This window comes from Bombina bombina, chromosome 4, assembly GCF_027579735.1.
Source record: "Bombina bombina isolate aBomBom1 chromosome 4, aBomBom1.pri, whole genome shotgun sequence".
Lineage (NCBI taxonomy): Eukaryota > Metazoa > Chordata > Amphibia > Anura > Bombinatoridae > Bombina > Bombina bombina.
In genome coordinates, this window is record NC_069502.1 from 345,274,914 (window position 1) to 345,289,996 (window position 15,083).

At 43.3% G+C, this 15,083-nt stretch overlaps 1 protein-coding gene across 1 annotated transcript in view; it reads left to right on the plus strand.

The window, feature by feature from the left end:
- SMC4 (structural maintenance of chromosomes 4) overlaps positions 1-15,083 on the plus strand; it is a 459,275-nt gene that overhangs the window by 264,879 nt on the left and 179,313 nt on the right. The window lies entirely within an intron of this gene.

A 15,083-nucleotide genomic window follows, 5' to 3' on the forward strand; every position in this document is an offset into this window, starting at 1 on the left:
GGCTTCCACATGGGCCTTCAAGAACGAGGCTTCTGTTGATCAGATATGTAGGGCAGCGACTTGGTCTTCACTGCACACTTTTACCAAATTTTACAAGTTTGATACTTTTGCTTCTTCTGAGGCTATTTTTGGGAGAAAGGTTTTGCAAGCCGTGGTGCCTTCCATTTAGGTGACCTGATTTGCTCCCTCCCTGCATCCGTGTCCTAAAGCTTTGGTATTGGTTCCCACAAGTAAGGATGACGCCGTGGACCGGACACACCTATGTTGGAGAAAACAGAATTTATGTTTACCTGATAAATTACTTTCTCCAACGGTGTGTCCGGTCCACGGCCCGCCCTGGTTTTTTTAATCAGGTCTGATATTTTATTTTCTTTAACTACAGTCACCACGGTACCATATGGTTTCTCCTATGCAAATATTCCTCCTTAACGTCGGTCGAATGACTGGGGTAGGCGGAGCCTAGGAGGGATCATGTGACCAGCTTTGCTGGGCTCTTTGCCATTTCCTGTTGGGGAAGAGAATATCCCACAAGTAAGGATGACGCCGTGGACCGGACACACCGTTGGAGAAAGTAATTTATCAGGTAAACATAAATTCTGTTTTTTTCACTGTTATTTCAAATTTTGTCAATTTGTTTCTCTTAAAGGCACAGTAACGTTTTTTATATTACTTGTTAACTTGCTTTAAAGTGTTTTCCAAGCGTGCTAGTCTCATTGCTAGTCTGTACAAACATGTCTGAAACAGAGGATACTTGTTCATTATGTTTAAAAGCCATGGTGGAGCCCCATAGGAGAATGTGTACTAAATTTATTGATTTCACCTTAAACAGTAAAGATCAGTCTTTATCTATAAAAGAATTATCACCAGAGGGTTCTGTCGAGGGGGAAGTTATGCCGACTAACTCTCCCCACGTGTCAGACCCTTCGCCTCCCGCTCGGGGGACGCACGCTAATATGGCGCCAATTACATCAGGGACGCCCATAGCGATTACCTTGCAGGACATGGCTGCATTCATGAATAATACCCTGTCAGAGGTATTATCTAGATTGCCTGAATTAAGAGGCAAGCGCGATAGCTCTGGGGTTAGGAGAGATACAGAACGCGCAAATGCTGTTAGAGCCATGTCTGATACTGCGTCACAGTATGCAGAACATGACGGAGAGCTTCAGTCTGTGGGTGACATCTCTGACTCTGGGAAACCTGATTCAGAGATTTCTAATTTTAAATTTAAGCTTGAGAATCTCCGTGTATTGCTTGGGGAGGTATTAGCTGCTCTGAATGACTATAACACAGTTGCAATTCCAGAGAAATTGTGTAGGCTGGATAGATACTATGCGGTGCCGGTGTGTACTGACGTTTTTCCTATACCTAAAAGGCTTACAGAAATTATTAGCAAGGAGTGGGATAGACCCGGTGTGCCCTTTTCCCCACCTATATTTAGAAAAATGTTTCCAATAGACGCCACTACACGGGACTTATGGCAGACGGTCCCTAAGGTGGAGGGAGCAGTTTCTACTTTAGCAAAGCGTACCACTATCCCAGTTGAGGACAGTTGTGCTTTTTCAGATCCAATGGATAAAAAATTAGAGGGTTACCTTAAGAAAATGTTTATTCAACAAGGTTTTATTTTACAGCCCCTTGCATGCATTGCGCCTGTCACTGCTGCGGCGGCATTCTGGTTTGAGGCCCTGGAAGAGGCCATCCAGACAGCTCCATTGAATGAAATTATTGACAAGCTTAGAACGCTTAAGCTAGCTAACTAATTTGTTTCTGATGCCATTGTTCATTTGACTAAACTAACGGCTAAGAATTCAGGATTCGCCATCCAGGCGGGTAGGATGCTATGGCTTAAATCCTCGTCAGCTGACGTGACTTCAAAGTCTAAATTACTCAACATTCCTTTCAAGGGGCAGACCTTATTCGGGCCTGGCTTGAAGGAAATTATTGCTGACATTACTGGAGGCAAGGGTCATATCCTTCCTCAGGACAGGGCCAAATCAAATGCCAAACAGTCTAATTTTCGTGCCTTTCGAAATTTCAAGGCAGGAGCAGCATCAACTTCCTCCGCTTCAAAACAAGAGGGAACTGTTGCTCATTCCAAACAGGCCTGGAAACCTAACCAGTCCTGGAACAAGGGCAAGCAGGCCAGAAAGCCTGCTGCTGCCCCCAAGACAGCATGAAGGAACGGCCCCCTATCCGGAGACGGATCTAGTGGGGGGCAGACTTTCTCTCTTCGCCCAGGCGTGGGCAAGAGATGTTCAGGATCACTGGGCATTGGAGATCATATCTCAGGGATATCTTCTGGACTTCAAAGCTTCTCCTCCACAAGGGAGATTTCATCTTTCAAGGTTATCAGCAAACCAGATAAAGAAAGAGGCATTCCTAAGCTGTGTGCAAGACCTCCTAGTAATGGGAGTGATCCATCCAGTTCCGCCGACGGAACAAGGACAGGGATTTTATTCAAATCTGTTTGTGGTTCCCAAGAAAGAGAGAACCTTCAGACCAATCTTGGATCTAAAGATCTTAAACAAATTCCTCAGAGTTCCATCATTCAAAATGGAAACTATTCGGACCATCCTACCCATGATCCAAGAGGGTCAGTACATGACCACAGTGGACTTAAAGGATGCCTACCTTCACATACCGATTCACAAAGATCATCATCGGTTCCTAAGGTTTGCCTTTCTAGACAGGCATTACCAATTTGTAGCTCTTCCCTTCGGGTTGGCCACTGCCCCGAGACTTTTTACAAAGTTTCTGGGCTCACTTCTGGCGGTTCTAAGACCGCGAGGCATAGCGGTGGCTCCGTATCTAGAAGACATCCTGATACAGGCGTCAAGCTTTCAAATTGCCAAGTCTCATACAGAGATAGTTCTGGCATTTCTGAGGTTGCATGGGTGGAAAGTGAACGTGGAAAAGAGCTCTCTATCACCACTCACAAGAGTCTCCTTCCTAGGGACTCTTATAGATTCTGTAGAGATGAAAATTTACCTGACGGAGTCCAGGTTATCAAAACTTCTAAATGCTTGCGTTCATTCCATTCCACGCCCGTCAGTGGCTCAGTGCATGGAAGTAATCGGCTTAATGGTAGCGGCAATGGACATAGTGCCATTTGCGCGCCTGCATCTCAGGCCGCTGCAATTATGCATGCTAAGTCAGTGGAATGGGGATTACTCAGATTTGTCCCCTCTACTAAATCTGGATCAAGAGACCAGAGATTCTCTTCTCTGGTGGCTTTCTCGGGTCCATCTGTTCAAGGGTATGACCTTTTGCAGGCCAGATTGGACGATTGTAACAACAGATGCCAGCCCTCTAGGTTGGGGCGAAGTCTGGAACTCCCTGAAGGCTCAGGGATCGTGGACTCAGGAGGAGAAACTCCTCCCAATAAATATTCTGGAGTTAAGAGCAATATTCAATGCTCTTCTAGCTTGGCCTCAGTTAGCAACACTGAGGTTCATCATATTTCAGTCGGACAACATCACGACTGTGGCTTACATCAACCATCAAGGGGGAACCAGGAGTTCCCTAGCAATGTTAGAAGTCTCAAAGATAATTCGCTGGGCAGAGTCTCACTCTTGCCACCTGTCAGCGATCCACATCCCAGGCGTAGAGAACTGGGAGGCGGATTTTCTAAGTCGTCAGACTTTTCATCCGGGGGAGTGGGAACTCCATCCGGAGGTGTTTGCTTAACTGGTCCATTGTTGGGGCAAACCAGAACTGGATCTCATGGCGTCTCGCCAGAACGCCAAGCTTCCTTGTTACGGATCCAGGTCCAGGGACCCGGGAGCAACGCTGATAGATGCTCTAGCAGCTCCTTGGTTCTTCAAACTGGTCTCCCTCGACTGATTGCCAAAATCAAACAGGAGAGAGCATCGGTGATTCTGATAGCGCCTGCGTGGCCCCGCAGGACCTGGTATGCAGACCTAGTGGACATGTCATCTCTTCCACCATGGACTCTGCCTCTGAGGCAGGACCTTCTAATACAAGGTCCTTTCAATCATCCAAATCTAATTTCTCTGAGACTGACTGCATGGAGATTGAACGCTTGATTCTATCATGGCGTGGCTTCTCAGAGTCAGTCATTGATACCTTAATACAGGCTTGGAAGCCTGTCACCAGGAAAATCTACCATAAGATATGGCGTAAATATCTTTATTGGTGTGAATCCAAGAGTTACTCATGGAGTAATGTTAGGATTCCTAGGATATTGTCCTTTCTCCAAGAGGGTTTGGACAAAGGCTTATCAGCTAGTTCTTTAAAAGGACAGATCTCTGCTCTGTCTATTCTTTTGCACAAGCGTCTGGCAGAAGTTCCAGACGTCCAGGCATTTTGTCAGGCTTTGGTTAGGATTAAGCCTGTGTTTAAATCTGTTGCTCCCCCGTGGAGCTTAAACTTGGTTTTTAAAGTTCTTCAGGGAGTTCCGTTTGAACCCCTTTATTCCATTGATATTAAACTTTTATCTTGGAAAGTTCTGTTTTTGATGGCCATTTACTCTGCTCGAAGAGTCTCTGAGTTATCTGCCTTACATTGTGATTCTCCTTATCTGATTTTTCATTCAGACAAGGTAGTTCTGCGTACCAAACCTGGGTTTTTACCTAAGGTGGTTTCTAACAGGAATATCAATCAAGAGATTGTTGTTCCATCATTGTGTCCTAATCCTTCTTCAAAGAAGGAACGTCTTTTGCATAATCTGGACGTAGTCCGTGCCTTGAAGTTTTACTTACAGGCTACTAAAGATTTTCGTCAAACATCTGCCCTGTTTGTCGTTTACTCTGGACAGAGGAGAGGTCAAAAAGCTTAGACAACCTCTCTCTCTCCTTTTGGCTTCGGAGCATAATATGCTTAGCCTATGAGACTGCTGGACAGCAGCCCCCTGAAAGGATTACAGCTCATTCTACTAGAGCTGTGGCTTCCACCTGGGCCTTTAAAAATGAGGCCTCTGTTGATCAGATTTGCAAGTCTGCGACTTGGTCTTTGCTTCACACCTTTTCAAAATTTTACAAATTTGACACTTTTGCTTCTTCGGAGGCTGTTTTTGGGAGGTTCTACAGGCAGTGGTTCCTTCCGTTTAAGTTCCTGCCTTGTCCCTCCCATCATCCGTGTACTTTAGCTTTGGTATTGGTATCCCACAAGTAATGGATGATCCGTGGACTGGATACACTTAACAAGAGAAAACATAATTTATGCTTACCTGATAAATTTATTTCTCTTGTAGTGTATCCAGTCCACAGCCCGCCCTGTCCTTTTCAGGTAGGTCTAAATTTTAATTAAACTACAGTCACCACTGCACCCTATGGTTTCTCCTTTTCTCTGCTTGTTTCAGTCGAATGACTGGATATGGCAGTGAGGGGAGGAGCTATATAGCAGCTCTGTTGTGGGTGATCCTCTTGCAACTTCCTGTTGGGAAGGAGAATATCCCACAAGTAATGGATGATCCGTGGACTGGATACACTACAAGAGAAATAAATTTATCAGGTAAGCATAAATTATGTTTTTTCAATTTCTGACATTTTTTGTTTCTCTTAAAGGCACATTACCGTTTTTATTTTTTGCTTGTTTACATTTATTAAAGTGTTTTCCAAGCTTGCTGGTCTCATTGCTAGTCTGTTTAAACATGTCTGACATAGAGGAAACTCCTTGTTCATTATGTTTAGAAGCCATTGTGGAACCCCCTCTTAGAATGTGTACCAAATGTACTGATTTTACTTTGTTATAAAGATCATATTCTGGGTTTAAAAGATTTATCACCAGAGGAAACTGATAAGGGGAAATTATGCCGACTAACTCGCCCCACGTGTCAGAACCTTTGACTCCCGCTCAAGGGACGTCTGCTCAAGAGGCGCCAAGTACATCTAGCGCGCCCATGACGTTTAATTTACAAGACATGGCGGCAGTTATGGATCATACCCTTACAGCGGTATTGTCCAAACTACCAGGGTTACAAGGAAAGTGAGACAGCTCTGTGGCTAGAAGAAATACAGAGCACTCTGACGCTTTAGTAGCGTCTTATATCCCCTCACAATATGCAGAAGCTGAGGCAGGAGAGTTTCTATCTGTGGGTGATTTTTCTGACTCAGGGAAGATGCTTCAACCTGATTCTGATAAGTCAACATTTAAATTTAAGCTTGAACACCTCCGTGTGTTGCTCAGGGAGGTTTTAGCTACTCTGGATGACTGTGACACCATTATAGTGCCAGAGAAATTGTGTAGATTGGATAAATACTATGCCGTGCCTGTTTACACTGATGTTTTTCCAATACCTAAGAGGTTTTCAGAAATTATTACTAAGGAATGGGATAGACCAGGTGTACCGTTCTCTCCCCCTCCTGTTTTTAAGAAAATGTTTCCAATAGATGCCGCTACACTGGACTTATGGCAAACGGTCCCTAAGGTGGAGGGAGCAGTTTCTACCCTAGCTAAGCGTACAACTATCCCCGTCGAGGACAGTTGTGCTTTCCTAGATCCAATGGATAAAAAGTTAGAGGGTTACCTTAAGAAATTGTTTATTCAACAGGGTTTTATTCTCCAGCCTCTTGCATGCATTGCCCCGGTCACTGCTGCTGCAGCCTTCTGGTTTGAGTCTCTGGAAGAGGCCTTACAGGTAGAAACCCCATTGGATGATATACTTGACAAGCTTAAAGCGCTTAAGCTAGCCAATTCATTTGTTTCTGACGCCGTTGTTCATTTATCTAAACTAACGACTAAGAACTCAGGTTTTGCTATTCAGGCGCGTAGGGCGCTATCGCTCAGCTGACGTTACTTCAAAGTCTAAGCTTCTCAACATTCCTTTCAAGGGGCAGACCCTATTCGGGCCTGGACTGAAGGAGATCATTTCTGATATTACTGGAGGAAAAGGTCATGCCCTTCCTCAGGATAGGTCTAACAAATTAAGGACCAAACAAACTAATTTTCTGCCTTTCGAAACTTTAAGACGAGCGTGGCATCAGCTTCCTCTAATACAAAACAAGAGGGAAATTTTGCCCAGTCCAAGCCGGTCTGGAGACCTAACCTGGCTTGGAACAAAGGTAAGCAGGCCAAGAAGCCTGCTGCTGCCGCCTTTAACACAGCATGAAAGATCAGCCCCCGATCCGGTAACGGATATTGTAGGGGGCAGACTTTCTCTCTTCGCCCAGGCTTGGGCAAGAGATGTCCAGGATCCCATGGCATTGGAAATTGGTATGCAGATCTGGTGGACATGTCATCCTTTCTTTCATGTAATTAACAAGAGTCCATGAGCTAGTGACGTATGGGATATACATTCCTACCAGGAGGGGCAAAGTTTCCCAAACCTTAAAATGCCTATAAATACACCCCTCACCACACCCACAAATCAGTTTACAGAATTGGTTTCAAGATGAGACCTCCTGCAAAGAGATTTTTTCTTTCCCATGTCCCAGTAAATCCAGTAAAAGCTCAAGCATTTCTGAATTGTGTTTCAGATCTAGAGTTGGCTGGAGTAATTATGTCAGTTCCAGTTCCGGAACAGGGGATGGGGTTTTATTCAAATCTCTTCATTGTACCAAAGAAGGAGAATTCCTTCAGACCAGTTCTGGATCTAAAATTATTGAATCGTTATGTAAGGATACCAACGTTCAAGATGGTAACTGTAAGGACTATATTGCCTTTTGTTCAGCAAGGGAATTATATGTCCACAATAGATTTACAGGATGCATATCTGCATATTCCGATTCATCCAGATCATTATCAGTTCCTGAGATTCTCTTTTCTAGACAAGCATTACCAATTTGTGGCTCTACCGTTTGGCCTTGCTACAGCTCCAAGAATTTTCACAAAGATTCTCGGTGCTCTTCTGTCTGTAATCAGAGAACAGGGTATTGTGGTATTTCCTTATTTGGACGATATCTTGGTACTTGCTCCGTCTTTACATTTAGCAGAGTCTCATACGAATCGACTTGTGTTGTTTCTTCAAGATCATGGTTGGAGGATCAATTTACCAAAAAGTTCTTTGATTCCTCAAACAAGGGTAACCTTTCTGGGTTTCCAGATAGATTCAGTGTCCATGACTCTGTCTTTAACAGACAAGAGACGTCTAAAATTGATTACAGCTTGTCGAAACCTTCAGTCACAATCATTCCCTTCGGTAGCCTTATGCATGGAAATTCTAGGTCTTATGACTGCTGCATCGGACGCGATCCCCTTTGCTCGTTTTCACATGCGACCTCTTCAGCTCTGTATGCTGAACCAATGGTGCAGGGATTACACGAAGATATCTCAATTAATATCTTTAAAACCGATTGTTCGACACTCTCTCTAACGTGGTGGACAAATCACCATCGTTTAATTCAGGGGGCTTCTTTTGTTCTTCCGACCTGGACTGTAATTTCAACAGATGCAAGTCTCACAGGTTGGGGAGCTGTGTGGGGATCTCTGACGGCACAAGGAGTTTGGGAATCTCAGGAGGTGAGATTACCGATCAATATTTTGGAACTCCGTGCAATTTTCAGAGCTCTTCAGTTTTGGCCTCTTCTGAAGAGAGAATCGTTCATTTGTTTTCAGACAGACAATGTCACAACTGTGGCATACATCAATCATCAAGGAGGGACTCACAGTCCTCTGGCTATGAAAGAAGTATCTGTCCAGATCCCGGGATCCTCAGGCGGAGGCAGTGGATGCATTATCACTTCCTTGAAGTATCATCCTGCCTATATCTTTCCGCCTCTAGTTCTTCTTCCAAGAGTAATCTCCAAGATTCTGAGGGAATGCTCGTTTGTTCTGCTAATAGCTCCGGCATGGCCTCACAGGTTTTGGTATGCGGATCTTGTCCGGATGGCATCTTGCCAGCCATGGACTCTTCCGTTAAGACCAGACCTTCTGTCACAAGGTCCTTTTTTCCATCCGGATCTGAAATCCTTAAATTTAAAGGTATGGAGATTGAACGCTTGATTCTTGGTCATAGAGGTTTCTCTGACTCCGTGATTAATACTATGTTACAGGCTCGTAAATCTGTATCTCGAGAGATATATTATAGAGTCTGGAAGATTTATATTTCATGGTGTCTTTCTCATCATTTTTCTTGGCATTCTTTTAGAATACCGAGAATTTTACAATTTCGTCAGGATGGTTTGGATAAGGGTTTGTCCGCAAGTTCTTTGAAAGGACAAATCTCTGCTCTTTCTGTTCTTTTTCACAGAAAGATTGCTATTCTTCCTGATATTCATTGTTTTGTACAAGCTTTGGTTCGTATAAAACCTGTCATTAAGTCAATTTCTCCTCCTTGGAGTTTGAATTTGGTTCTGGGAGCTCTTCAAGCTCCTCCGTTTGAACCTATGCATTCATTGGACATTAAATTACTTTCTTGGAAAGTTTTGTTCCTTTTGGCCATCTCTTCTGCTAGAAGAGTTTCTGAATTATCTGCTCTTTCGTGTGAGTCTCCTTTTCTGATTTTTCATCAGGATAAGGCGGTGTTGCGAACTTCTTTTGAATTTTTACCTAAAGTTGTGAATTCCAACAACATTAGTAGAGAAATTGTGGTTCCTTCATTATGTCCTAATCCTAAGAATTCTAAGGAGAAATCATTGCATTCTTTGGATGTTGTTAGAGCTTTGAAATATTATGTTGAAGCTACGAAATCTTTCCGTAAGACTTCTAGTCTATTTGTTATCTTTTCCGGTTCTAGGAAAGGCCAGAAAGCTTCTGCCATTTCTTTGGCATCTTGGTTGAAATCTTTAATTCATCTTGCCTATGTTGAGTCGGGTAAAACTCCGCCTCAAAGAATTACAGCTCATTCTACTAGGTCAGTATCTACTTCCTGGGCGTTTAGGAATGAAGCTTCGGTTGACCAGATCTGCAAAGCAGCAACTTGGTCTTCTTTGCATACTTTTACTAAATTCTACCATTTTGATGTATTTTCTTCTTCTGAAGCAGTTTTTGGTAGGAAAGTTCTTCAGGCAGCGGTTTCAGTTTGAATCTTCTGCTTATGTTTTTTGTTAAACTTTATTTTGGGTGTGGATTATTTTCAGCAGGAATTGGCTGTCTTTATTTTATCCCTCCCTCTCTAGTGACTCTTGTGTGGAAAGATCCACATCTTGGGTAGTCATTATCCCATACGTCACTAGCTCATGGACTCTTGTTAATTACATGAAAGAAAACATAATTTATGTAAGAACTTACCTGATAAATTCATTTCTTTCATATTAACAAGAGTCCATGAGGCCCACCCTTTTTTGTGGTGGTTATGATTTTTTTGTATAAAGCACAATTATTCCAATTCCTTATTTTATATGCTTCGCACTTTTTCTTATCACCCCACTTCTTGGCTATTCGTTAAACTGATTTGTGGGTGTGGTGAGGGGTGTATTTATAGGCATTTTAAGGTTTGGGAAACTTTGCCCCTCCTGGTAGGAATGTATATCCCATACGTCACTAGCTCATGGACTCTTGTTAATATGAAAGAAATGAATTTATCAGGTAAGTTCTTACATAAATTATGTTTTCCACCATGGACTCTGCCTCTGAGACAGGACCTTCTACTCCTTTCAACCATCCAAATCTAATTTCTCTGCGGCTGACTGCTTGGAGATTGAACGCTTGATTTTATCAAAGCGTGGTTTCTCCGAGTCGGTCATTGATACCTTAATACAGGCGCGAACGCCTGTCACCAGGAAAATCTATCATAAGATATGGTGTAAATATCTTCATTGGTGTGAATCCAAGGGTTACTCATGGAGTAAGGTCAGGATTCCTAGGATATTATCTTTTCTCCAAGAAGGATTGGAGAAGGGTTAGTCAGCTAGTTCCTTAAAGGGACAGATTTCTGCTCTGTCTATTCTTTTGCACAAACGTCTGGCTGAGGTTCCACACGTGCAGGCGTTTTGTCAGGCTTTAGTCAGAATCAAGCCTGTTTTTAAACCTGTTGCTCCGCCTTGGAGTTTAAATTTAGTTCTTAAGGTTCTTCAAGGGGTTCCGTTTGAACCTTTTGCATTCCATAGATATTAAACTCTTATCTTGGAAAGTTCTGTTTTTAGTAGCTATCTCCTCGGCTCGAAGAGTTTCGGAAGTTATCTGCTTTACAATGTGATTCCCCTTATCGCATTTTTCATGCAGATAAGGTAGTGTTACGTACCAAACCTGGTTTTCTACCTAAGGTGGTATCTAATAAATATATCAATCAGGAGATTGTTGTACTGTCACTGTGTCCCAATCCTTCTTCAAAGAAGGAACGTCTTTTACAGAATCTTGACGTGGTTTGTGCTTTCAAGTTTTATTTACAAGCTACTAAAGATTTTCGTCAAACATCTGCATTGTTTGTTTTCTACTCTGGACAAAGGAGAGGCCAAAAGGCTTCGGCAACTTCTCTTTCTTTTTGGCTAAGGAGTATAATACGCTTAGCTTATGAGACTGCTGGCCAGCAGCCTCCTGAAAGGATTACAGCTCATTCTACTAGAGCGGTAGCTTCCACATGGGCTTTCAAAAATGAGGCTTCTGTTGAACAGATTTGTAAGGCGGCGACTTGGTCTTCGCTTCATACTTTTTCAAAATTCTATAAATTTGATACTTTTGCTTCTTCGGAGGCTATTTTTGGGAGAAAGGTCTTGCAGGCAGTGGTGCCTTCCGTTTAAGCACCTGCCTTGTCCCTCCCTTCATCCGTGTCCTGTAGCTTTGGTATTGGTATCCCACAAGTAATGGATGATCCGTGGACTGGATACACCTTACAAGAGAAAACAAAATTTATGCTTACCTGATAAATTTCTTTCTCTTGTGGTGTATCCAGTCCACGGCCCGCCCTGTCATTTTAAGGCAGGTGTGTTTTATTTTTAAACTAGTCACCACTGCACCCTATAGTTTCTCCTTTCTCTTGCTTGTCTTCGGTCGAATGACTGGGAGTGGCAGTTGGGGGAGGAGCTATATAGACAGCTCTGCTTTGGGTGATCCTCTTGCAGCTTTCTGTTGGGAAGGAGAATATCCCACAAGTAATGGATGATCCGTGGACTGGATACACCACAAGAGAAATAAATTTATCAGGTAAGCATAAATTTTGTTTTTCTGCTGCAAGATAAGAATAGGCTGAAAGGACGTTAGTCATTTTTTCCTTTTGTAATTTCAAAGATAAGTCTTCCTATTCCTCTTCCAAGCAGGAATAGTCCAAGCCTTCTTGGAACCCCAATTAGAACAAGGGAAATCAGTCAAAGAAACCCACAGCTGAATCAAAATCAGCATGAAGGTTCGGATCAAGTGGGGGGCAGACTTTCTCAGTTCTCTCAAGCATGGATGCGAGATGTCCCAGATCCTTGTGCTGTGGACATAGTATCCCAAGGTTACAAATTAGAATTAAAGACTTTTTTCCCAGGGGCAGGTTCCACTGCTCAAAATTATCTGCAGGCTAGATTAAAAGACGCGTTTCTGAAATGTGTACAGGATCTTTCCTCCCTGGGAGTGATTGTTCCAGTCCCAGTACAGGAACAGGGTCTAGGTTTCTATTTTAATCTGTTTGTGGTTCTCAAAAAAGAGGGAACTTTCCGACCTATTCTAAACCTAAAGTGTCTAAACAAGTTTCTCAGAGTACCATCTTTCAATATGGAGACTATACGTTCCATTCTTCCTTTAGTGCAAGAAGGTCAGTTCATGACGACCATAGACCTGAAGGATGCGTACCTTCATGTTCCCATTCACAGGGATCATCACAAATTTCTGAGATTTTCCTTTCTGGACACATACTTTCAGTTTGTGGCTCTTCCATTTGTCCTTGCCACAGCCACCTTTCTCAAAGGTTCTGGGGTCTCTATTGACAGTGATTTGGTTTCGGGGAATTGCAGTGGCACCCAATCTGGACGACATTCTGGTTTAGGCACAATCTTTTCAACAAGCAAAATCTCACACAGACATCTTGTTGTCTTTTCTACGTTCCCAAGGATGGAAAGTGAATCTGGAAGAGAGTTCCCTTGTTCCAGCTACAAGGGTAGTTTTCTTAGGGACCATAATAGATTACCTATCAATGAAAATATTTCTGACGGAGTTCAGAAAAGCCAAAATTCTTTCCTCTTGCCTCTCTACAGTGTAGTGTTCAGCCATCAGTGGATGCTCAGGCAATGGAACGGGGACTATGTGTGGATCGGTCTCAGAGGATAGATCTAGATAAGTCGATAAGAGACTCTCCCGTTTTGGCTTTTTCAGGAACATCTCTCAGGTAACATGCTTTCAGAGACCTTCCTAGGTGATTGTAACCACGGACCCCAGCCTGCTGGGCTTGGGGAGCAGTTTGGAACTCATTAAAGGCGAAGGGACTCGGGAGGAGTCTGCTCTCCCCATAAGCATCTTGGAGTTGAGAGGGATTTTCAATGTTCTGATGGCTTGGCTTCAGTTGTCCTTAGCCCGGTTTATCAGGTTCCAGTCGGACAACATAACCTCAGTGGCTTACATCAACCACCAAGGAGGAACTCAGAGTTCCTTAGCCATAAGAGAGGTGGCACGGATTTATTCAGTGGGCAGATGCTCACAATTGCTGTCTATCTGCCATCCACATTCCAGGAGCGGTTTTTCTGAGCAGACCGACCTTTCATCGTGGGCAGTGGGAGCTCCATCCAGAGGTGTACTCCAGCTTGACCCTCAGATGGGGGGTGCCGGAGCTGGATCTGATGGCATCTCTGCAGAATGCCATGCTCCCGAGGTGCAGTTCGAGGTCAAGGGATCCACAGGCCGCTCTTATAGATGCTCTGGCGGTCCCTTGGGATTTCAGGCTGGCATACCTGTTTCCTCTGTTCACTCTCCTTCCACGAGTCATTGCTTGTATCAAACAGGAGAGAGCGTCAGTGGTTTTAATAGCCCCTGCGTGGCCTCGCAGGATCTGGTATGCATACCTAGTGGAAATCTCTCTCTCTCACCTTGGAGACTGCCTCTGAGGGAGGACCTTCTACTTCAGGGTCCCTTCCTTCATCCAAATTTCGATTCTCTGAAGCTTACTGTTTGGAGATTGAACGCTTAGTTCTGTCTAAACATTGGTTTTCTGAGTCGGTTATTGAGACCATGATTCAGGCTTGCAAGCCATTTACTAAGAAGATTTACCATAAGATATGGCGTAAATATCTTTATTGGTGTGAGTCCAAGGACTACTCTTGGAGTAGGATCAAGATTCCTAGGATTTTGTCTTTTCTCCAGGAAGGTCTGGAGAAGGGTTTGTCAGTAGCCTGAAGGGTCAGATTTCTGCCTTATCTATTTTGCTACATAAGCATCTGGCAGATGTGTCAGATGTGCTATCTTTTTTGTCAGGCCTTGGTCAGAATCAGGCCTGTGTTTAAGTCCGTTGCTCCTCTTTGGAGCCTTAACCTTGTTCTTAGAGTTTTGCAGCAGGCGCCGTTTGAGCTTATGCATTCCATAGATATTAAGTTATCTTGGAAGGTTTTGTTTCTTATTGCTATTTATTCTGCTTTGAGTCTCAAACTATCGCCTTTGCAGTGTGATTCGCCTTACCTTTCATGCACATAAGGCAGTTCTAAGTTTGGATTTCTTCCTAATGTGGTTTCAGATAGAAATATTAATCATGAAATTTTTGTTCCTTCTCTATGTCCTAATCCTTCTCATAAGGAACGTTTGTTGCACAACCTAGATGTTGTGTGTGCTCTACAATTCTACCTACAGGCGACTAAGGATTTTTGCCAGTATTCTACCATGTTTGTTTGTTTCTCTGGGAAACTTAAAGCTCAGAAAGCTACTGCTACTTCTCTTTCTCTCTGGTTGAGAAGTATAATTAATTTGGCCTATGAGACTGCTGGGTAGCAGCCTCCTGAGAGAATTACAGCTCATTCTACTAGGGCTGTCTCATCTTCTTGGGCTTTAAAAAATTAAGCTTCTGTGGAACAGATTTGCAAGGCGGGAACTTGGTCTTCTCTGCATACTTTTTCCAAATTTGATACTTTTGCCTTGGCTTAGGCTTCTTTTTGGTAGAGAGGTTCTTCAAGCAGTGGTGCCTTATATTTAAGTCTACCTGTCTTGTCCCTCCCTAGTCCTCTGTGTACTCTAGCTTGGATATTGGTTCCCAGTAATTGATTACGCCGTGGGCTCAAACAAAATTTATGCTTACCTGATAAATGTATTTATTTCTGTATATGGCGAGTCCACGGCTTCACCCT